This window comes from Erithacus rubecula (assembly GCF_903797595.1).
Source record: "Erithacus rubecula genome assembly, chromosome: Z".
Taxonomy (NCBI): Eukaryota; Metazoa; Chordata; class Aves; order Passeriformes; family Muscicapidae; genus Erithacus; species Erithacus rubecula.
In genome coordinates this window covers 22024113-22049608 of record NC_136661.1, presented here as the reverse complement: position 1 = coordinate 22049608, position 25496 = coordinate 22024113, and the positions used below count along the sequence as shown (strand labels likewise).

General features: G+C 36.2%; 1 protein-coding gene across 8 annotated transcripts in view; it reads right to left on the bottom strand.

The window, feature by feature from the left end:
* The window catches only part of PRLR (prolactin receptor), a 141468-nt gene that overhangs the window by 82644 nt on the left and 33328 nt on the right, over nucleotides 1–25496 (bottom strand). For 3 of the 8 annotated variants that reach the window (XM_079329847.1, XM_079329852.1, XM_079329853.1), the window contains 2 exons: nucleotides 19111–19281; nucleotides 16420–16499 (listed from right to left, as the gene is read on the bottom strand). The exons of 3 other annotated variants lie outside the window; for them this stretch is intronic. The gene's annotated coding sequence lies outside the window, so the exon portion shown is untranslated. Of the gene's footprint in view, nucleotides 1–547; nucleotides 609–3088; nucleotides 3131–16419; nucleotides 16607–19110; nucleotides 19282–25496 lie in introns of those variants that run through there. 2 more of the 8 variants (XM_079329858.1, XM_079329857.1) reach the window with 2 other exon arrangements.

Sequence of the window (25496 nt, the reverse complement as noted above, 5' to 3'; positions counted from 1 at the left end):
GGGGACACTGATTCACCTTTTAATCAGAATCATATCTTTAGTTAGAAGAAATCACACAAAACCAGTAGTACATTAAAAGGCTATCAGTTTAATACTGACACAATTACTAATAATTAATCTTTACTTAGCTCTCCTTTTCTCTGTTGTGTTTCAGGTTGGATTTTTTTTTTTCCCCTTTGCACTGTGAGTCATGGGCAGAAGTGCAAGAGAAAACAACTTTTCTTTCTAGGATACAATCCAGTTCTGCATGTAATAGTTTGTTAACAAGAAACAAATAGTTACAAGGAATAAGTCATGTTTTTAACTGATACTGTTCCATTATAGTCTTTCAAAACCAGAAGAGTGTTTTAGCAGTGGGGTATCCTGACTTCGATTTTGAGCTTTTTTATCTGTATAAACACAGAGAACTAAAACTTCTCTTTTTCTGTAAAGAGAAAAAAGACAGCCACGCAGTAGAAAGCTAGCAGTGGAAATGTTTGTGACAATTTCTCACAAACCACGGACTGGAAAGAAGGAATCAACACATGGAACTTTAGAATGGTACCACCTGAAGAGAGAAATTCTGGAGACTGGAAAAACAGAAACGTCACATAATTTCTTCAGGTCATCTGTTCAATACAGCACACAGCACACTAATCAGAAAAGCTTCCATGGAAGGCAAAATTAAAAATAAAACATATGCAAATGAACAACAGTATAATCTACACTGAAAGAACTCTGACAAGCAAAACTTGTGTTTGCTTTCTTGGTACTTGAGCTTTAATACCCCAGTAAGACTGCCTATCTGCAAGGACAGCAGCTCTTTTTTATTTATTTTATTTATCTATCTTTGTTTTCTTTAACCTAAAATAAAATTTTTATTGAATGTACATGCCTTATTCTTTCCACTTAACAATAAACAGCCTTTTCATTAGAACCACATATTTGGAAAAAACCTCCATAAACACTTTAAAAAGTCTGGGCAAAATCATTAAAAATATAAACGCTCGTAAGATTATTTATAAATGATCCTCAGTTAGAAACAAATAGAAAAATAATGCTAATTTTGTCTGTTCATGCTGTTTCTCATGGAGGTATTCCTAGCAACTACCATCACAAAATTAAGGAAAATGCAGTGCATAGAAAAGAAACTGTAAACGCAGAAAAAGCAATTTCTTCAAATCAAATTATTGCTACATTTCCCTAAGGCCAAACATGCTCTACTTAATTTAAGAATCCATTTGAGGTACTGCTTCTCTAACAAATAAAGTCTGAAATCAAACTTCTGACCTTAGGAAAAGAGTGACAGAGGAGAAGTTTCTCTTTCTCATAATCCAATGGGGAGTGGTGCCTTTGGGGATTTCAAAGATGAAGATTTCAGTGGCCCCTTTAGTTACACCAATCCAGTGTTTAATCACTGTCTCGTAAATTCTTTTTCCTCATTTCAACCCAAATCTGCCTTGTTGCAATTTCTGACCACAGTGTTCTCTCACTGTTCTCTTTTCAAAAGAATCTGGCTGTGCAGAACAAACACTCCTAAAGATGTTTGGGTGTGCACAGCTGGGAGAATGTCTAGTGAAGAAGGTAAGCACTGACACCTGAGGATGATGAAGAGCAGATGGGAACACTCCTCGTTGAGATGCAGATGAGCTACAGGAGCTGATGCCCTAGTGAAGATCTAGAAGAATAATTCCCAGGTGCTCAGACACAGCAAGTGGCAGTATATAAGAACAACTCACATGATTTGGACAGAATTTAGGTGCTCAACAGATAGTAAAAGTTTGAAGCAGTGTTTCGTCATTATGCACAACCTTCAGATATTTAGAATTGCAGTTTACTGTTACAAAATAAGATTTCTTTTTTAGAGATGATTTTTGTCTTGTGAACCACTCTGTGCAGCTTCCCCCTTCAGAATTCTAAAGCTAACAGTCTAATACATGATCTCCATTTCATTAAGCCTGTTACATAGACACGAGACTTTCATCTGTGTTGACCAAAATGTCAGAGAAAAACAAATTTTAATTATGCAGGGAAACACCCTCATTTTTACATATATTTTGGCATGTTGAGTTCCACACTTCAGTACCTGTTTATAGTAGATTGTTGTTTTTTCCAGCTCTACATCATCTTTTATTATTGCTAGATCAGAAGGTTTCTTAAAGAGCTAAGTGAGGTCCCTTGTAAAAAAATACCTGCTGCAAAAGTTGCTTTAGTTGAGAATTAAAACACTGGCTTCTTAGCAAAATTCTGTTATTATTACTTTACTGATATTCACAGATCATTAATCAGAGACAAAGACACAAAGGTGGCTTTGTGGTTGGTTTGCTCCTTTATTACAAACCACAGCTTTATGTTCATAGTCTCACAGTAGTTTTGAAAGTAGTTTTGAAAGACTACAATAAATTCTGTTCTCAGAACCCTTCACAATTTGATGCACACACTACTTCATTAGCAGGGGATGATTAAATGAAGGTATTGAAGTTATTGATGTATGAAATTGGCTGCCTTCTCCTCCTACCCATATATACAAGAGGCAGGAAATGCTTTTGAAATGGATGGTCAAAGGCATAGGACAAGTCACTTTGCAGGAGAAAATTAGCATCTACCAAACTTTTTGAGAATGCTCAGTTTTTATCATGCTTCTTAAATCAAAAAGCCAATCTGTGTAATGAAGTAAAGTTTTCAATTTTACACAATTAGGCACAGAGCACAGCTGGTATTCTGAGGTTCTTTTAAATCACTCTTCACTTCTAAGATATAATCCAATATAACAAAGTAATTTATAAAAAATATTTCTCTAAGCTGTTCTCAAAGACATCTAGTAAGAGAAGGTCTATGTTTCCAAGCAATATTGAAGACAGTTTCCCCCACTGTTCTTGAAAAAATCTGCCGCCTTTTACATTTTTCGGGCACTTGATGCAGACAATTAAAATTGAAACTATTTAGCTTAAATTATTGCCCCAAAATACTTAGACAGATTACATTTCTGTGTACCCGATCCATAGGCACATGAAAGAATTCACATGTGTATGTCAATTTGTTAAGTCTGCTTTTGCAAATTGTAATGAAAAAGACACACTTTTAATGATACAGAACTGCTCTTACTCACTGTTTATGGACTAAACATAGGAATTCATTTTCTGGAGTCATCTATTTAAAACATATCTTAGAAATAAACATTGTGGTTATTCATTTTCCTGTTAATAGAATAGACTGTAGTACCTCTCGAAGTACTAGAAAGTACTTCATTATAGATATTTAAAAAACATACAAAGACAGACAGATATTTCACTGGCTTCTCTCCTCTCCTCTCTCCTGTATTTTTTTTTTAAACATAGCATATCTTTTTTCTAACAGGAGACTTCTATGGTTCTAACATCTATGGGAGATTTTGACAGAAGTTGTATTTCCTCCTGTAAATTCTCCTTATTGTTTTCTCATTTTCTGTGGATTGTCTAAAGTGATTATTAAATATACTGGTCTTCAGTAAATAGCTTATAATAATTTAGAGATCTCCAAGAAAACCTGCTTAATAAAAATATTATTTTTTATTACAAGAAAAATATTTGTGAAACACATAGTCAGAACATACTAACCAAAAAATACCCAAAAAAACCCCAACCCTCAAATAATTTTTCCTCTCACGATATTAGACTCTCATTTTTACTTTCTTTGACATATACTGGCTGAGAATTATTTTACATTTCTAATCCAATTTTCAAGGGAAAATGAGGATCTATATTAATTTATTATATTAATTTTAAAATGAGGATCTATATTAATAGAAATAATCTGGTTAATAATTGTTTTCTCAGACAATGAGTTAGAGAAAATAAAAACTAGCTGTGTATCATTCTGCACCTTGTTATGTTGGATATGACCTCTATATGCATATGCTATTAATTTTCTATTTATCCTTTGGCCTATTTTCCATCCTTTATGTGACCTTCTTTCTCAGGTCACTTGTCAGGTTTTTCATTTCATTGAAGAACTCACAATTTAGCCAGTTTGGTCTTTTATTGAACTGCCTCTCTTTCTTTTGCTCAAGAGTAATTTGCGTGGGTGCCTTCATCTTGTTCCTTTAAGAGACTGCCAACTTTCTTAAGCTGCAGTTATAAAAGAGTACTTCTGTCTGAATGTGAAAACAAATTAACAGCCTGTCTCATCCCTCAGGTTTCTGCATGGACAGAAATTGGTGGGAGCTCTCATTCAAACTCTGGTAACACTGGGCTGTAATTCCTCCTTGCCAGACTTTCCCAGCATATTGTGTGAGGTCTGCAAAGCCCAGCTTGTTTTTGTGAACTTGCGTGTTTGAGCGTCACTTGGGCATGAATTTCAAAGAATGATAGTGCTACTTGCACATTGGTGGTACTACCAATGCCTACAGTAAACTCCTCATATTGCAGTTCTATTTTAATAGGCAATCCTTGCACACATTTACTTTTGTGGATCTTTGTTTCCTTCCTTAATCCTTGCCTGCTTAATAGCAAACCTTGCAATTAACAAGTTGAGTAAAAGTGATGCAATGTTAACTTTTTTACTTCAATCTGTGTTTACTAGTTTGCCACGTTTGCATGTGAACACTGAGTGAACACTGAGAAAATTAGAACTTGAAATAAACCAAAGCTAGAGAGAACTGAAATCCAAAGAGATCCTTGAAAATATGAAAAATAAAGGCACGTGGTATTTGTGGTCTTTTGCAGTCTAAGGTCTAACAAAAAATGTTCAGAATATTGCAAGGGTAATTCATTGCACTTCGGTGGACAACAGCACTTCTTGCTGCATTTTACTTTAAATTTCTCTAAATTTCTGCTTCAAGTCATGACATTTCATATAGTTGACAGGAGTTTTCAAAGTTTTGTTTTTTTATAAAAGTCTGGGGAATTGGTACTGGAGTGTCTCTAAGCCTGGGCTGGATACTGGAGAGACCATAGAGATCTGCAGTTGGCATTGCAGAGGTCTTAAGGTTCAAACCAGCTGCTGAAGAAGCCCTGGAGTCTTTCCATGGAAACAAAGCAACCATCAGTTAGGTACATTTGGAGGAAATCATCTGAGTGGTTGCTTGAAGAAACATTCTTAATAAATAAGAATTTTTTTGCACAAAGAGCAGTGTAACAGGAGCACATTCGTTTGGCGTGCACCAACAGACACAGATATAGTTTCTGAAGAGACAGAAAGGAAGGAAGCCTCAGCACACAAGAACTAATTAATTCTGTTTATTAAAAATCCAACTTACTGAGAGTTTCCAACATCTTGTGATAGAATATTGTTTTGCCCTGAAGCTCACTGTAACAGAAAGCTGTGAGACAGAGGTCTCAATCACAGATGAAATAAAGCTAAATTCAAATTAAAATGCTGTGGCATAGGTGCTAAAGAGAAATTATCTAAATGCCATAGAGCAAGCAAGTTAGGGACCACAGGAGTCTCCATTGTGGTAAATTCAGCAGGTTTAACTGAGTAATGCAGCAAAAAGATGGTTTAAAATTCTTTAGCATAAAAGAAATAGCCTGTTCTGTGAACTGGAACTATTATTCTATGCACCACAGGTGGGGAACCGATCAACCTGCTCCTTTATGCAACAGTTCTAAAATATGTGAAAATTTTTAGCATATGCCTCCACTCTCATCCTCCAATCTTATCTTCTCAAGATCAAACATTTCAAGTTTTTCCCTTGTCATAGGTATCTCTGAATTTCATACAAAGTTTGCTGTTTTCCCATAGTTTCTCTGAAATTATTTTACCTGTTCTTCAAGTGAAATACTCCAAAAATTAATTAAATCCTTCAACTTAATCATTAGCATTGCTAAAGAGTAGAAGGAAAAATATCCGTATCAAGAACTATGCTCATCCTAATATCTGACACAATATTGGTCCTGCTCACAAATGGTAGTTTGTTTTTTTTTTTTTTTCTGGTAAACCAGGAAGTAGACATATGTCCAGCTCTGATATATGCCTACCTACAAAGAACACCTGAAACATATGGCAAAAAACAAAATCTTTCTTTTGCAAACAAAGTGTGGTTTCAATGTGCAAATGGATTTCATATCCATGTACTTGAAGGGATGAACACCAAACTGCATTCAACAGGATTAACACTCTCTCATCTCGTGAGCTGCTGTACTCTACAGTTCCTTTTATTTTTCAAACTGGTTGCTTCTCATTTTATTATTGTGTGGCTATTTTTTCCTACCTAAATTTGTAAGTCTCCATACTTTCTTCTTATGTTGTGCCCTATTTTTTATAGCATAATTTTAATTTTTAAATTGAAATACTATTTTGTAGTACCTATCATTGCAGCTCCACCACACCAATTTTCTTTCATTTCTTTAATTTCAAGTCATTGTTTAAGGATGTTAATAAAAATCCTAAAATAGTACTGGATACAGGGTGGATGCATATAGAATTCCAAACTTTTTATGATGAACTGTTGATAACTACCAGTGGTCTGACTTTCCCACTAGTTTTGGTTTTACTCTAACATAAATTAGTCCTGACCATGTATCCCTGGTCATCTATGAAAATGGCATGCAATACAGCATAAAAGGATACAATCTATTCCCTACAGGCTTTATTAAAGCAAGGTATTTATTTGTTACTGGTCTCTATCTCAAAGGTCTGATGTCCTCTTAGAGAAAGAAATCAAATTGGGATGACATAATTTGTTTATGACAATGTTGTTAAGTTACTCATCTCCTTGTTGCCCTTTGTGATGTTTATAGTTGAGTGTTGACTATGTTGTTTTATTTCTCTGCTTCAGAATTTAACAGTACCATTAGCTCTTCAGCTTGGTATTAACAGCATTCATAGCTCATAGAAATCGACTTCTTTAATGAAAGTTAATTTGCATCTTTGGCCTTTTCACTTGCTAGAGAACAAAAATTTTGTTGTTTTTCTTACTGCTCTTATTATACCAGAGAGACACTTCACAATTTCAAAATTGTCCCACTTTATTCACTTCTCATGTCATGCCTTGTGCTTGGGAAAGCTTGATTTATAAGAAAAAAAGACTTGATGCTGTTAAGTGGAGGAAGATTTATTCAAAAGATTTAAATAGGGACTAAATGCAGGAAGATAAATGTACTGTATTAAAATGGTCCTTGAGGGACAGGATAGCAAAGCACGTCACGATGTCCCTACGGAAAACAAATACACTTGACACAAATGTAAACAGGACTCACTAGCAATATTTACTATGGCAAACAAAATAAAGTCATGGCACAAACTCAGGCTCAAGCATTCATCTCTTTAACACATTCCTGGTCCACTTTTAGCCTGTTCAAAACAGCATTCTTCCAGGGGGTGCACAGGAGTGCTTGGGAAGAAGCATGAACCATTTATTGTTCCTTACAGATATACTGGGACAAGACCATGTATTTGAGTGTTTCAGAGAAAAGAGAACTTAACTATATGGACATTGAATGTGTGGCATCACATTCTTGGGAATTGGAGCTCTTGGGCCTGTGGAATTGCCCCTGGTTCATTTATATACCAATATACACAAAGTGACTGTCTATCCACTGTCATTAACTTCCACCTAATTAATCAGTGGTTTCTTATATTTTGATTGCTCCAAGTATTGTGGATTGGTTTGAGTTATTTTGCAATTCTCTTCTATTCAACATTTGCCATTTGACCTAGCTTATGCTTACTTCTTATATTTGCAGTCAAACAAGAACTTATAGTTTATTTAGGCCTTTGATTTATATGCTGTATACCACCCCACATTGGAGGAGTGTGTAGTTACCATAATACTGTAGTCTATTTAAGGAGAAACATACATATTCTTTTAGTTTTTCCTAGGCTCCCCTCCTGTGAAATAATATATATTTATTTTTAGAGCTGAAGTCTCCTAATGTGGAATCTGGTAGTTTTATTTTGTTGCATTCCTTTCATCAAAAATATCTGAGAAGTCAAAATTGTTCACTATCACTAGTGACAGTAGATTATTCTACTAGCTGCTGACCCAAAGTTTTCTTTGTAGCTTAATTGTATCCACTAGACCCTCACCATTATAATTGTTTACATTCTTCTCTGCCACTGTATCCTCATGTCTAAAAAATACATAATCTCTATTTATATCCTATACTTCCATGGTTTTGAAGTGGTTGTCAATGCTGTGATGGAATTCTGCAGCTTGTGGACTGGAAAAGTTACTATTTTTAAAGTTGTAGTTAATTTTCATTATGGATCTGCCAAATAAGATTGTGCAAGGATTATTTTACAGAAGTATTCCCTGAAGGATAACAGATATCTATTCTTCACTAAGTCCTGGTACTAGTTAGAAGACTGCTTGGTATTCACTTTGGTTATGTATGAATCTTCCAAAATAAGTACTGCCAAAACTGAGAGGTTAAACTTTGTTTCTCATTCAAGATTAAGCAGAGATTGTGATACAGTGCTTAACTACTGAGATGATGATGAAATGAAAACATTTCACAATAAATTTGTTAATATATCTGGGAGCATCATGGATAGGTAAATTCATTCACACCCACTGAAATGTAATAAACAAATAAAAAATTCAGGTGCTGCATTTTTTTTTTTTTTTATAAATGTGTAAGTTAAAGTAGTCAGTTTGATTCATGTTGAAGGTAGTAAATGGAATAGATGAAATTATTTTTCCTCAGAATCTCAAATTATCAGAGAATTCAACAGAGACAGCAACAGCTGTATGACTACATACTTGCCTTTAAATCCAGAAACATTCCCAGGCATTGGAACCTGATCATCTATACTGCTAATTTTTTTGAATGGTTCCTGACAAAGATTTGGTTCAAATAATCTGCTAATCTCCCAAGGAACTGCAGATCTGAATACAAATCTGGAACCTGCACAGGGAACTACTTCCAGTGGGTTGCCTGCATGATACTACAGTGTTTTCAAGGACAAGACAAGTTAAAAGTACAAAGATAGCATTTCATGCCAGCTGGACTCCATGACAATATTCCTGGCCACATTTATTTTACTAAAAAGTTGCAGCCATAATGACTGCTTGGCAGAAAGACTGAAACTTTTTAATACGCATAGAAAGTAGCCTGCCAATATTGTATGTAAAAAATATATATCCTGACTTAGATCAAAAATAGTGTGGTCAGTAGGACTAGGGAAGGGATCAGCTTGTGCAGCACTGGTGAGGCTGCACCTCAAATATGCATCCAGTTCTGGGCCCCTCACTGCAGGAGCTGGAGCGTGTCCAAAGAAGGGCAATGGAGCTGATGAAGGGTTTGTAATATAAATGCTATGAAGAGTGGCTCAGAGAGCTGGGGGTGTTTAGCCTGGAGAAAAGAAGGCTCAGGGACACCTTACCACTCTCTGCAACTACCCCAAAGGAGGGTGCGTAACCAGGTGGGCAGGTGGTAGTCAGTCTCTTTTCCCAGGCAATAAGTGACAGGACATGTGGAAATTACCTTAATTTGTGCCAAAGGAGACTTGGGAATGGTAAAAGAAAAAATTGCTTCACTGAAGGAGTGGTTAAGCATTTGCTTAGACTCCTCAGTGAAGTGGTGGAGTAACCATTCCTGGAGGCATTCTTAAAATGAGTATGTGTGGCTCTTCTGACATGGTTTAGTGGGCATGGTGGTATTTGATCAAAGGTTGGACTTGATGATCTTGGAGGTCTTTTCCTTAATGATTCTATGATTCCATTAATGTAACCTTCCTATGGGTCTAAATGGTTATTCAGTAAAATGTCTCTCAACAGTTACGAGGGCTGGACAGAAAACTGTGACTTCTAAGTGTCAGTATCTGGCTTTGGCTTCTTCCTCCTGTATATTGAAACAAAGTATTTTGGATTCTATAGCTGAAGAAATGGGAATGGAGAGCAAGGTATTATTTCTTGAGCCTAATGTCTAGCATTACTATTTGCCATTTTTCATTCTACCAAAGGAATGGGATTAAGGGAATACCCTCAGAGTATTCCTGTAGTACTCTAATACGATTGGACTAATAATCTGATTACAGAATGAGCTGTGCACTGCTCAAGACACATTTGGTGAACACAGTATGCACGCATATCTGTGTCACAAAAACTCAGTAAGTACTTATGGTATCACTTATTAGCAACTTAGTTTACTACTAAAATATTCTTATTTTCCCCTTAAATCCTTTGGTTATGAGAAACATACCACACTGCCCACTGGAAAAAGAAAAAACAAGACCCTAATGAATCCTGTCTGATTTTAGTCATGCAACCACATATATACATTATAAGCATAAACCTTTTCAACATTGAAATAAACAAAATGCTAAAAGGAATTGAGCACAGACAGCTTCCTTAAAAATTGTTTCCAACACCAAAATAATGTTCTAGGAAAGACTCAATACTTATTTGTATTGATGTAAGGAAAATCTGACAAATTTCTTTGAGCAGAAAATCATGTTTTCCTGGAAAACCTACTTGTTAGGTATGCATTCTGTTAGGATATTAAGTAAAACAACAGGAAAGGCTGTGGCGAATGATAAGTGTATAATATATGTTAAAGTGTAGGTCAGTGCAGGGTGGATATAACTGGTCCTGGGCTTCTTTACCTACACCCCTATATCTCTAGAAGATGAATCTTATATTTGTATTTTGTAAAGAGAAAAAGATTTAGGATTAGTTTTTATTTTGGCTTTTTATGATTTATTGAGGAATTAAGATATTTTCTTTCAGTTTAACATTAAGGACAGAATTGTATGCATTCTCAAATGACACTTGGAAATCATGTTATCATGAGACAAGACAATGAAAGTCAGGGAACTGAAGGAAAATGTTTGTCCTATGGCATTAGGTGAGCTGGTGATTTTTAAAGAATCCCAACCTAATGCATTAGCTGACATATGCCAGACAACACGTCATTTAACACGTATTAAGTAATTAAGATAAACATCAGGGAGCTTTGGTTTCAATCAGATTACTTAAAAGGTTAAACTCTTTCTCAGTGAAGTCAAAACTTCCAATAATGTCATCTTTGTTTGGATTAAAATACCTCCTTCAATTCAAACTCCTGGACAATATAAGGGGTGGTTGTCTGACATTGACACTAACAATTTTGTTGAAGTAACTTCTTACTTCAGCAGGGCAATGTACAATAGAAAAGTGCCTTTAGAATAATGCAGAGTATAACCCCAATTCTGTATTAGAAATCTTAATAGATTAGCTTGCTGAAATAGAAAAGCATGTAGAAAGATTACAAACCCAAGACCTTGAGAAGCATTCAAATCAAATGCCAAACAAAGAAATTAAAAGGAAAGTTTTGATTTTGGCTATTCATTGTAATTTCTTCATTTGTAGTCTACTTTTATACTTTCATTTGGGTGTATCTTAATATAGCTAAAATAAGAACATCTGTGCACATGAAATGCATAGCACTGTCAAAAGAAAGGGAGTAACAAACCAAGAAAAAAGTTGTATTGGAATAGAAAACCTGGAGAAAGTTAGGCAACTACCTTAATGCATAAGTGTCACAGAGAGACAATCATAGGTAACATAGTCCCAAGCAAAAGCTGATTTTACCACCTGGTTTCTTGCAGGTCAAGCAGCTGACAGTTAGTATAAGTAACCAAAGAAAATCTGGAATTTAACATAACAATGAGAAGCTGCCACTGAGATTTATGACTTCTTAAGTAAGACTGGAGATGAACAAAATAGCATAATACCTCAAAGAAGTAGAGAAACTGCTGAATTATGTGACAAAGAGCCAGGAAAATTACAGAAAGGGATCAGAACAGCAAACTTAGGAACAAACAGAAAAACAGTAAAGCTAAGTGTACTTTTAAGTTACATGATTTTGAAGTTCTCCAAACCCAAAGGACATTTAGGGAACACAGGGAAGAACTTGTTAACAGGGATTATATGCCACTGGTGAGCAGATGGTCTTCTTGCCTCTGGTCACTCAATTATCCACACCCCAGAGTGATAGCCTGGACCATAGAGTCAACATCCATGTGTGCATTCAAAGCTGAGTGAACCAAAGTAAGCTTTTAGCTTTGAAAGACTGAGACATTCTATCTCTCATTGATCACAACCTCTTTAATTAAAGGGGTATATAAACTAATTCTGGATGGTTAAAACACTACCTCCTTCAAAAATAACCCATTTGCCTTGGAAAGAATGACCCAAAACCACCAATTTATATGAATCCTTACTTAGATAAGTATAAAACAATTTTGATTCACACTTAAATCTTAGAATTAGGAAGAAAGCTCTTTTGAAACAGAAATTGAGTTATGATCTTCATACTTAAAAAAGATAACTACTAGTACTCAATCCTTCTCAGACATATTTAATCTAGCATTGACAATATCTCAAGAATATTTACATGCAATCACCTTCTCATCAACATACACAGCAGCCTGGATTTTAATTCCAATCAATCATGAAATCACTTAAGGAAAATTAAATGTTGAACTCTTGAATTTTCCTTAACCTTCAAGTCCCTTCTTAGTGATTTCACTTTCCCCATTTTTAGCTTACTTCTCTGTGCAAAACTTTGCTTATACGTATACCCTCTATGTGCCATACTGTGCAGTTATGTATTTAAGTTTGCTTCTTTGTCTCTTCTGCTACTACTCTCTTTCCTTTTTTCTTTTTTGTTTCTCGTTAACCTATTCATCCTATTTCTCTCACAGCTAGCTAGAACAAATATGTTTTCCATGACTTAGGAATCATTCATGCAGTTTCTGGATAGATAAGTAGTGAAATCAATTGGAAGCAGGTCTAATTTTCTAGTGTCATTGCAGACAAATTTCCTGTTTGAGTCACAAAGCAAGACCACTGTGGAATACAGAAATGATAGCACAAAAGACTAAAGCAACATGTCCAATGCTTTTTTTTTTTTCTTTTCCAACCAAAGCCTTTACTAGACAAGAACTTTGTTACTGTGAAAACAAACTGCTTTTGTGCAACATTGATGACCATCAACAGGGCCCCAAGAGAGTACCAGAAAAAGACAGATATATGCTCTTTAAAACCTGAAAATTATTCTGAACAACTATTGCTTACATGTAGTCACTGTTATATAATTTTATAGTACTCTTTATCTTGCTAGCATGGTGGTGAATCTGGAACTAGAAATTAAAAATTTACGACTTTAAGAAAATCAGATGCACTAAAAAAGCCTGCTCAACCAAGAGCCTATGCACAGACCTAGCAACAAATATGAATCCTTTATTTTCACCTAGATGCAGAAGAAAAAGTATGTAATTGCAATGGAAACAAACATTTCTGAATTTAACCTACTGAAGTCATGTCAAAGAAATAACAGCCACACTAGTCTATAAAAGAACATCTGCACATTTAAGGATTCCATTAAGGAATTTTACTGAGCAGTATGTGGGAGAGACATATCTTTATCTTACCATAGTTATGATCAGAAATACTGTTTTCTTTGTTGATATTTACAAAGTTTAACATGCAAACATAAACATCCTGAAAAAAGCCAATGAGAACAGTTTTACAACCATATCCAATCAGAAACAAAATGATAAACAATTATGATAAATCATCATAATCACAGAAAAAAAATTTCCATTGAGCTTTATTTATCTCATGTTTTTTAAAAATTTCTCATCAGGTTTGAGTTTGAAATCTTCTATGTATCCATACATAATAAATACATCAAAAACTGGCATCATTGAGGGAAGATTTTTTACCTCTGTGTCTTCTTTGTGTGCTATTCTATGCCTATTCATTAGTTTCTCATAAAAGTCTTCATCTAATTTGCGGCAAAATTTAACAAGAGGTGAACAAAAGCCAATGAATGAGATAATTCTTAATGACAGCTAATTTCATATTATGTTTGCATAACTGAAAACTACTGAATTAAATTCATACTACTGATAAAGCTCAACATAAATATTCTTATGTCAATTATACCTTGTCAGTATCCTTTCAGACCTTACTAGAAGATCACTTTATTTAAATTACCTAATAACAGAGAATGAACAAGTAGTCATTTAGAATAGTTATAGAACCTCATGAATCACAACAGAAATAGGAACTTCAGGGGCTGAGACAAAAGTACATATCCTGACATCAGAGTAAGGAACTGCAGATTATGGACGGCAAGTCAAATTTCAGTGATTCAATTTAGTAAAAAAGCAATTGTATTAAACCTGGAAATGAATTTATGAGTAGACAGCAAAGTTTGGCAGTGCTGAAAGAGAGGTCTTGTATCCTCACTTTTCCCTGTTCCTCTTATTTTTGATTTAGTTTCATCTTTCTCACCCTCAGTAACAGTTTCCACACCATATCTCAGTGCCCAGGATAAAACATCCATACAATCTCAAGATTAAGCATTTAATGAGGTAAACATTTTCTTGTTTTCCCAAGATAGTTTTCTGACATTTTAATGAGCTTGGGAAATAGAAACAAGTTAGGGGGTTTCCCATTCCTGCTCTGAAAATATTTTACTGTTGTGAAAGTTGTTAACTTGTCTGTATCCATTTCACACAATGTCTTATTAGTGTATTTTAAAAAATACACTCTTAATTAATTAACGCATAGCCTGTATCAAAGTTCCAGGATTTATTAATATCTTCAGGGATATTAGTGAAGGCAAATGATTCTTGTTTAGTAAGTGTAAGAAAAGAAACCTGGATATTTAGAGAAATCTGTAATTTGACAAAGCAATCTTGAAAGTACTATTGGAAACTACATAACAGCAAAATATTCAACTCTGTCAAAGTGAAATGCACACTAGAAAAGTCACTGCAATGTGGCCATTTTGGCCACAAGGAAGTAATGCTCCCTCCTTAAGGGGTCCAACTGAGCTGAACTTTGAGGTGATTGTGTATTCCCCATCAGATGACACTTTCAAAGGATAAATTTCACCTCACTTAAGCAGATACCTATAGCTGAGCTTGTAGCTGAGCTTGGTGGTGTCTCGGTCTGAGGTTTCTCCTTTGCCCCGAGATCACCCCAGGGACATGAAGTGGTTCAAACCCCGGTTTTCTCTGAAGCAGCCAAAGAGAAATTGCCAGAGACAGTTTTCTCTTGTTCCAAGGATTGTTTATTATTTCTTATCTAAGGCACCTTTTGCCTGGCCAGCAGGGTCTGCTCAGCCTGGCATCCATGGTGGAATCTGCCTGGTCAAGGCAGGGCTTATCTTATATAGTTAGTACTACGTATTACATGTTTACAAAATTTTATCAATACAATACAATTTTATTAAATGGTCCAGCCCTGACCCCATCCAATCTAAAATGTCAGCGTGTCACCCAACATGGATGACATGGAGAGGAAGGAGGAAAAGGTGTCCACCCCCCAAATTCTCCATCTTGGCCACATGTCCCTTATCATAAACATTCCCAGAAGTCTATTTATTTACATTCTAACAATCTAATTTACACTTTACTAATTTTGGCAGCTTGTTTCCATTCTCTCTGGGTTTGTAATTTCCTCCAGGGGTTAGAATTCAGCACCTGAGACACCAAGGTGTCATTCAGGAATCTTTGAGACCCTCGCCAGGGCGGTTTTGAGACCCCCAAGGAGGCCAGGGGTATGCCCTGGGCTCCCACAAATGGGGGGTCTCTATATTGTGAATTAAGAGAATCAGGTTGTCAAAGGTGACTCATCTTACCTGTTTTAAATAAAGACAAATTTCACTGAAAAGTGCCTTTTTCTTACTGACTATGAACAAAGAGCCTAGACAGCTTGTTATATATACCCACACTTTGAAGAACTGCAATCACAGGAATAAGTGGGAAGGCATTAAAGGCCAAACAACAAAAAAAACCCTCCAAAATTTAAAAAAACAATGGTAGTAACTAAGTCTCATGACAAACAACTGCAAATACCCCACTGCCATGGCCAGGGATACCTTTCACTACAATAGGTTAGTAAGACTTCCATCCAACGTGGCCTTAAACACTTCCAGGGATGGGGCATCCAAACTTCTCTGGGCAACACGATCCAGTGCCTTACCAATCTCACAATAAATTTTTCCTAGTATCTAGTCTAAACCTGCTCTCTATTAGTCCTTTTCCTGTCACTCCATGCTCTTGCATATAGCTGCTCTCCTCCTTGTAGGCTCCCTTCAGATACTGGAAGGCCACAAGTAAGTAGCCCTGAAGCCTTTTGTTCTCCAGGCTTAACAATCCCATTTCTCTCAGCCTTTCCTCATAGCAGAAGTGCTCCAGCCCTCTAAAAAAAATGCTGTCTCTCTCCTGGGCTCACTCCAGCAGGTCCCTGTCCCTCCTGTGCAGGGACCCCAGCTCTGGTGCAGTGCTCCAGGGGGTCTCAGCAGAGCAGAGCAGAGGGGCAGAATCCCCTCCCTGCCCTGCTGCCCACGGGGCTCTGGATGCAGCCCAGGACACGTTTGGCTCTCTGGGCTGTCAGTGCCATGGCTGGGGCACATCCAGCCTCTCACCCACAGCACCCACAAGTCCTTCTGGGTGGGGATGCTGTGAGATCTCTTCATTTTTCTGACTTTTCTTAACAATTTACTACCCAAATATTACCTGTCAGTCACATGTCTGTGTACTGCTGAGACATTTCCTGTCAAAGATTTCTCAAACTTTTCTATCTCCTTGTATACGTTCTGAAGAAAAACAAAAAATTATGTTTTCTTTCACTTTACAAAGCAACATAAAGAAGGTTCAAAAGAGCAAGTACTAGGGAATTACTTTTATGTCATGTACAGCAGAAATACTTCACTGAAAATATTTTAGGCATCAGCTGCACCAAGAATAAAGGCCAGATTATTTGCATCTTACATCTTTCCCTTCCTTCCCCTCTTCCCCTTTCCTAGCTACATCTATTTCCACCAGCCGAAAATCCTAGAATTTTGCAGTTGTTCTTTCTGCAGGATAATTCTTATTTTGCATAGGGCTCTAGCAGAGTATAAGAGAGATCCTCACTTCGCAAAACAGATAATATCTGTTAGCCAAAAAACATCATATTGAAACAAGATATTCTGGACTATGATCTACTTTTTATTTGGTAGTGTGAATGTATCCCTGATAGTTAATCAAGCAACTATGTTTGTATATTCTCAATTTCAGTGCATCTGTCACTACTGACCTTCTGTAAAAATTAGTAGAGCAGACACTTTCATAGTGTGTTACAGAACAGTTTGAACATTATGGTGCACAACTTCATCATGCACAAATTAGGAAGCAACATCCATGATTTTATTTCACATATTGTACTCATCAGACTAGAAGCTATAACAGTTTCAGTGATCAAATTAGACCTATTTGTGGTATTTATTCAACAAGAACTTCCTACCTCAAAGCAATTTCTATTAAAAAATAAATGCAGAATCATAATTTTATAAATATTCAGCCCTTTGTTGGTTGAGTCTACAATATAATTTTAACAGAAGCTTTTGGACTGTACAAGTACAGTATTTGTAACAGTAAATGCTCCCAGAAATCATGATTTTTGAGTTACTATAATTAACATTAAAAGAATAGAGATGAAAATTGCCTTTGCTTCTCTCTTGTTGTTCAAGAACTTTTTGGCTTCACTAGCTTTTATGTGGGTCTTGATGGTGGCTTTGCAACCAGTATAATGGCTGTTTGAATCTTGGCTATTGTTTTATTTTGTCTCCTTCTTCATAAGCAATGTTGAATATTCAATATATTGTGTTCACATACGCAGATTGAAACAAAAGACAACATTTGGCCCTAATTCAATATCTAATAACACTAAAGTAATGCTTTACATATATATGAGGCAAATGTATTAATCAAGAAGGAAAACAACCTTCCAGGAAGAAGGTAGAAGAGATTATCAAGCTCCACACCTGGAAAATTACTTTCCTTTCCTTCTTTTTAATTTTTTTTCTTTTTCTTTTTTATTTCTTCTTTTCTAAAGTGGATCACTAAAATGTTCTGAAAGCAAAATAATTCTCTACCTTTTGTCCACAGTTAAACCTTGACCAAACATATTCTTAGCCACTTCACTCATAAATCACAATTTTTATATCAAGAAGTAATATTGTAAAATTTGTTTAAAATACCACCATAAATTCTAAATAATTTGACACCTTATCAATACCCTAGTCAAATCTCAATATTTGTGTATGAACATGTATCTTTTAATTACCATTACCAGAAAATTGTACATCTTTACATGCTTTATCTACATTAACAAATAATATGGTGCACTAGAAGCAAATCTTAAAAGTAAAACAGTTTTTGCTCAGGGCCTTATACACATTTAAGGGTTTTCATTGAATTTTAGTTCTAGTATGGCAAAGGTCTGAATACAGCAGAGAAACTGGGAATACCACTATGTAACATTATTGCTGAATAGTGAGTCTTGGATCATCAAGAGTAACAAACATATAAATTGCACTCATTTAAAGTGCACTACAAATATATGCAGGTAAAGGTGGAGTGGATTAGGAAAGTGGTTTTTTACATAAAGTGAAAACCGGTTAAAATATATAACATATATAAAATATTAAAAAAAATATTTAAAAATTTTGAGTATGTTGCATATTGCTTGTATTTTCTTGTCTAGATACATGAATGGCATGTCTTTACCATTTTTGCTTATGTAGTGACAATAAAACAGCTAAATAACCACAACAAGACCCTCTTCCTTCATTAGCCACATAAAATACATATTAAACTAGTCAACAACTTCATCATGGGGTTCAACACCCTGACATCTCTTGCCATTTCCTCTATATAAACCATAAACTCTGCTTTGGGTGAGTGTTCCCATGTCTAAAGAAATTTGTTCCTCCTTTTTTACTTCGTCAGAATAACTGCACAGAAGTACAAGATGTTCTGAGGCCATACCCACTATAGATGCCCTTCTTCTGCTGTTCTCCTGCTTTTGTACAATACTCCATCTTCACAAAAGAAGAATGACACAAAACTCTAACACAAGGACACCTCAAATGCACACAAATTGTGATATGTACATTTTGTCTTCAAATCTATATATATTTTCCATGCTTGACAATATGCAAATAATTTCAACTTAACATGAAGCAATTTTTAAATAGGAATGTTTTTAAGGTCTCATAAGAGTACACTGGTTTTATTTTCATATACACTGCTTTTCTTTGTTCTTATATGAACATGAGTGTGCAGCACAGAATCAGAAAGCCTTCACCCTGGCTTTAACTAACTCATCAAGCATATAATCTTCAGAAAATATTTCTTCAGACATCTATAAAAATAAGCAGTCACCTTTTCAGTGTCTTGGGCTCTCTGCTCTTATTGGAGGCTCTGAGCTCCCAGCTGCTCTGCAACATGCACATGAGTTCTCTTATCTGTTAGCATATTGGATTTTTTTTTCAGAGGGCACTAAAATCTGCTGTAGTTGCAAGTGATTCTGATGTGGCACTAAATTTTCAAATGCTAAAATTAAATATCAAGCAATGATGAGTCAGAAATAGTAATAAACATATTAAAATATGATCATTTTAAGAACATGGTTTCAAACTATTTTTCTCTTAAAAGAAAAACAGAAAAACCTATTAACATGTTCAAACTGAAAATCAGGACTAGCTCCATTGAAAAGAACTTAGAGATTTGAGCCTGAATAATGCCAAACTTTTTTTAATTGAAAGAATAAATTTGCTCTGTGTTGCTTCCTCTGCAGGGGAAGTGCAGAAGGAGGTGCTGTGCTCTTGTCGCTGGTATCTAACGAGAGGACAATGTGGGAACAGATGCACAGAATTGTAGAAGGCTTATGTTGGAAGAGACCTTAAAGATAACCTAGTTTCAAGCCTCCTGCCTGGGCCATGGATATCTTTAACTAGACCAAGCTGTTTAAAGTCCCATTCAGTACAGAGCACCCACAGTGATGGTCCATCCACGACTTCGCTGGGCAACTTCTTCAGGTACTAGCCTCACAGTAAAGAATATATTCTAAATATCTACATACTCTAAATATATGCTGTCAATATATAGTTCTAAATACTCAATAATCAATTTGAAGCCACTGCCACTTGTCTTGTCTTGTCCAACTCCATGTTGTTTTGGGCAACCCAAAACAATACTGTACTTGGTATCTATCTGTGCCCCCAAAAAAACCTTTCTGTCTCTTTATGCTCCAGCTCCTGCCACAGCTTCAGGAATCCTGAAATGGGGATTGTAGGGAGGGAAGAGGCGTGTTGCGTGCACCCCTTTTTAATTCAGAGTCTGGAAGCAGGGAGCACTCTTTAAATGAAGCATTTGCAGAAGGTGAAGGCTCCTCTTTGCAGAGGGTTGCTTCAGGTTATTGTGTTTTTTTCTGGGCTTGCAATACCAGCCACTCAGGAAAAGTGTATTTCAGAAGCAAAAACTATTTTGGAGTGAAGTTTGCAAACCCTGTCAGCAGCATGGAGCTTGAGGCATTCTCTGGGGACAGGTTTATACCAACCAGCCAGTTCTTCCCCCAGGACACACCAGCACAAAGGGTGGAGTCCTGCATGTAGCAGGAGGAGGCAGCAGGTGCCAGAGCTGACCCAGAAAATTTTCATTTGCCATTAGAACTGCTCCTGTCTCCTACCTTCTCATCAGGCCATCATTTCCCATTGTCTCCTGGCCTGTCTTGTTGCCTGCAAAGGTTGCAATCTTTTCTCTTTGTCTCCCCTCACACAGTCGGGTGCAGCGGGCACCATCCCAAAAAAGGCATTTCCAGTTTCTCTTGGTTCTCAGGGAGTATGTCTCGGAAATTTTGCATCCAGTGTTTATTTGCTGGGTTTTGCCTGTTGCAGTTTCATTTGTTAGCACAAAGTCAGCACACTGTCATTTTTTTCACTTACACCAGCTTGTATTTGTTTTCTCCTTTTTTGTGGAAAGTGATTGGTTAAACCTATAAACAGGGGCAACTCATTTTATAGTGTTCCTCTTTAGACTGTCTGAAACCAAAACACATTCTCCTGTAAATAACTGCTCTCCTTGTAGACTCTCCTCAGGTAGTGGAAGGCCACAATCAGGTACCGAGGCCTTTTGTCCTCCAGGCCGAACAACCCCAATTCTCTCAGTCTTTTCACTCAGTAGAGGTGCTCCAGCCCTCTAACAATCTTGGTGCCTCCTCTGTGCTCTCTCCAGCAGGTCCCTGTCCCTCCTGTGCAGGGACCCCAGCTCTGGTGCAGTGCTCCAGGTGGTCTCAGCAGAGCAGAGCAGAGGGGCAGAATCCCCTCCCTGCCCTGCTGCCCACGGGGCTCTGGATGCAGCCCAGGACACGTTTGGCTCTCTGGGCTGTCAGTGCCATGGCTGGGGCACATCCAGCCTCTCACCCACTGCACCCCCAAGCCCTTCTGGGCAGGGCTGGGCTGGGGCTGTTCATGCCCAGCCTGTGCTGATACCGGGGGTTGATCTGACCCAGGTGCAGCACCAGAACTTGTTAAACCTTATGAGATTTCCATAAGCCCATTCCTCCAGCTTGTCCAGGTCCCTCTGAATGGCATCTTGTCCTTCAGGTGGTATGTCAAACACCCTATCTTGGTGTCACCTGCAAACTTGATCCCTTTGTCTATGTCATTAATGAAGATATTAAATTATACTTGTCCAAGTATGGATCCCTGAGGGGTACCACTTACCACTGATGTCCATCAGTGGACCAAGGATGTGACTATCAAACCCATTCCTTACTACCAAACAGTCCATCCATCAAACCCTTGTCTCTCCAATTTCAAGACAAAAATGTGTGGGAGATCATGTCAAAGACTTTAGAGAAGTCCAAATAAATGAAATCTGCAACCCATCCCTCATACATTGTTGTGGTTACTCCATCATGGAGTAACTCCATCATTGTTTGGTCAGGCAGGACCTACCCTTGCTGCGCAGGTTGTCCCAAACCACCCCCCTGTCCTCCAACTGCCTCAGAACAACTGCTAGGAGAATCTGTTCCATGATCTTCCCAGGCACCAAGTTGAGGATGACAGATTAATAGTTTCCAAAGTTGTTATTTCTTCTCTTCTTAAAAATGGATATGTTTCCCTTTTTGCAGTTGCCTGGAACATCAACCATCTGCTGTAACCTTTCAAGTATCATGGACAGCAGCTTGGGAACTTCCATCAGTCAATACCTTAGAACTCCAGGATGCCTATCATCAGGTCTGATAGACCATGATGACTTCACTGATGTCCAGTGGGATACCCAGCTTCTTTTCATCTCTTTTCAATCTTCCTCCATGACCAGCAAAAAAATAATTTGAGAATTTTGTTCATCTTGATTAACTAAAGTCTTGGAACTAAACTCTGAATGAGACTCTTAGTTATACTTTCCTCAAATAAAACAGTAATGAAAGACTGAGGATGGGTGAAAAATTATATATTGTAGTAGGGAGGAAATGCAAGCTTTAAGATCAAGATACTTTTTATGGTTTATGTGTGAGAGTCTTCAAAGAACACAGAAGCTAGAAAGAGAAGTTCAAACGAGAATTAAAGAAATCACTGCTAGGCAATATGGCCTGATTATCTAACTCTCCTTTAGTCCACTTCTTACAACATATTTTATTGTGGGATCTAGGATCTTAGTCTGAATATTAAGATCTCTAAGAAAATAAAAGCCATGAGTGTATCTACAGAATGCTTGATTCCCAGCTTGAAAGCAATTTTACTTTACTGACAATTTTTATCAATAATTTTTGACAACTTCCACATTCTGTTCAGTTTTACTTCTCCAATAAAATTCATAACCTGGCATATGGAAAGCACAAAACTTGTGATGAAACAGCAGCCCTGTTGTTATCTGGAGGCTGGAAAAAGATGAGACAGACCAAAATCATATATCAAAAGTGCGGTTCAGGGGACATGGAGGGCATAACCAGTCTATAGGTTCATGTTTACTAATATTTGCTAATTGTAACCAAATAAAATAAACTCCAGTAGCAAGCACACAATATACTGACAAAGTTTATAGTATGTTAAAAACATTAGTGCTTTTTCTTCTAATAATAGCATTTCAGATTTTTACTAACATTAAAAATTGTATTATTAAGTAAACGGTTTACTATAAAATAGCATACCTTCCATAATTGAAACATTAGTTAAGCTGCATTCATTTATTTAATACATCCTTTCACTGATATGTGGAATGGAATAGTAAGTGCTTGCAGTTTTAACTTCCCTTGTCAATCAAGCCAAGGTCAGGGACCTATTTAGTCATGAAATTAAACAGATGAGGGAGCAGGGGGGAAGAGAAATATTTACAATTTTAATTCCAATGAGTTATGAGGGCAATGCTCTTTTTTTCTGAGAATTCTTGTAATTACTTTGCTTTCGACCAGAGACCAATTTCCTTACTGAGGATAGGGTACAATTTTTTGTGAGAGATGGACAAATTGAATATGCTGGCAGACTGTCTGAATTTTGCTTCCTGAAGTGCTTTTGAAGAGAAATGATGGCTTTTTCATTATGGCAATGGCATAGAGGTTTTTTTGAGTATGTGTAATTACATACATTCAAGGGCTTGTAATTATATATCTATTTATACTGAAAATTCTTCTAATTTGATTTTTTTTCTATTTCTGTCATGATCTAATGTCTTGTTTTAATGTTTTCTCCTGTTTTTAAACAGACCAAAAATACAATCGAAACTCTTTCTCCGAATGCCCTTACCATTGAGCTGAATAAAAAAAGCAAATCAAAATTATTTCCAGGAGGTTATAGCCAAAGAGTCCAATATAAAACTAAAGTTCCTGCTTGAAGGTGATGGAAAAGGAGAGTTTAATGTATCCAGAACTGGGCTAAAATCTATGTTGTCTTTCCAAGGTATTCTAAGTTTGAAACAATAAAACAATAACTGTGTGGTTCATCATTACTTTAAATCTGAGGTACTGTCAAGCATGCAAAAGAATATTGAGAATGTAAACTACTATAGCATTTAATGCAAATAATCTCAAAGTTTCAGGGAAAATGGCTTGTACAATATCTAAAAAATTAGAGAAGGTTTAAAGTAGGAAATTTATAGTACTAACAAAAAAAACCTCAAAACCCCCCTGCCATTTCCTCCAATGTTTGGTAAAGATGTTTTTATTTAATGCTGTAAATTCTATTATTTCATAATCTTCTCAGTCTCTTGAAAGTGTAGAACAGTCACTTAAGATACCAAGAAAATGTAGAATCATATATGATCTATTGCATAAGTGCATTTCTTAGTGCACCTACAAAAAATTTGGCCCTACTACCATGTATGACAAAAATTTCAGCCTTCTCCCACAAAACATGTATAAATCCATTAACATTTCATATTAATACCTATGTGGCTTTCTACTCAGACTCTGGAATTCACATTTAATTGTTCCTCTTCAACTTTTGTATTTCCCTTTTTTTTAAAAATCTCATAGTGTTCAGGTATGGGGCATAAACATTTTAACAAACTCAATTTTAAGACAATAATACCATAAAATTTATGTTGTACTGGTGGAAATGAAGGGCAAGTAAAGAAGTTAAAACAAAAGAAATTACTTACTTGTACTGTTTTGCAGATATAGGAGGATTCAGTTTATTGGTTAAGAATAGAGCTGCACTTAAACATGGCATGGTAACTCAAAAAGTACTACTAAAGGTATAAAAACATATACAAAGCACAATACAAGAAATACAATGGGGAAAGTAAAATGGTCGAGTTTAAATTACTTTAATAACATCATAAACATATAAAAACACAGTGAAAGAAATTAATAAATTAAATGTGTATTGGTCAGTACAAAAAACATAGGAAAAACTGTTGGCTGCAACAGAGTAGTGTTAAACACTAAAATGCCTGAATCAAATCAGATAAATGAGTTCACTGGATTAATAAGGAAAATAGGATCAGTATGGATTGAGATTTCTCACCTAAGTAGGAAAGCACAGGATTTTAAAGACTGTAATACTGACAGGGGAACTAGGATGGTGACAGTGCCTGACACACTGAAGGAGACCAGGAAACCTAAGAGCAAGAAACAAACAATTATATAATCCAGATAAATGACACAGGGGTGCATTGCTGAAGTAAAAGTTTACAATATTAAAATGGATTATTTCAGTGACTCCAGTCAGAAAACCCACAAGAGGAGAAAAACTTCCTGAGTTACTCCTCTTCAAAGTACAGGACATGATCCAAATTTATATTATTAAGGAACTTATCTGCAACTGTGCCCATCATAATTCTTTACTTCATGTCAAACATTAAAAAAAACCCCAAAAAACCAAAAAAAAAACCCCTATATATCTATATCTATCTATCTCCACCAATCTGGGGTTTAATTTCAAGAATAAAATAAATCTAATGAATGACCTTGTTAAAAAGTATTGACTTGTTGAGTGTCATTAAGATTTTCAGTGGCACCATGAGAGGCTGACAGAAAAGAAACAAACAGAAGGACCTTTCCTTACAGAAGATACGTTGGAAAATCTGTTTCAAATGCATGACCAGTACAAGATCTGAAACAGAATAAGAAAATGAACTACTGCAAATTGCCAAAATTAAATTAAAAATCCACACTAGTTTTAAAGGGACACACCTACAAAGTCCTTAAATTATTAGTGATGATGTGCAACCATTTAATTGCAGGATTTTCCAAAGCAGATGCACATGCTTAGGCTCCCTTCCTCTAGCCCTAAATGTGAGATAAGTACCAACTTTTTCCCAGTCAT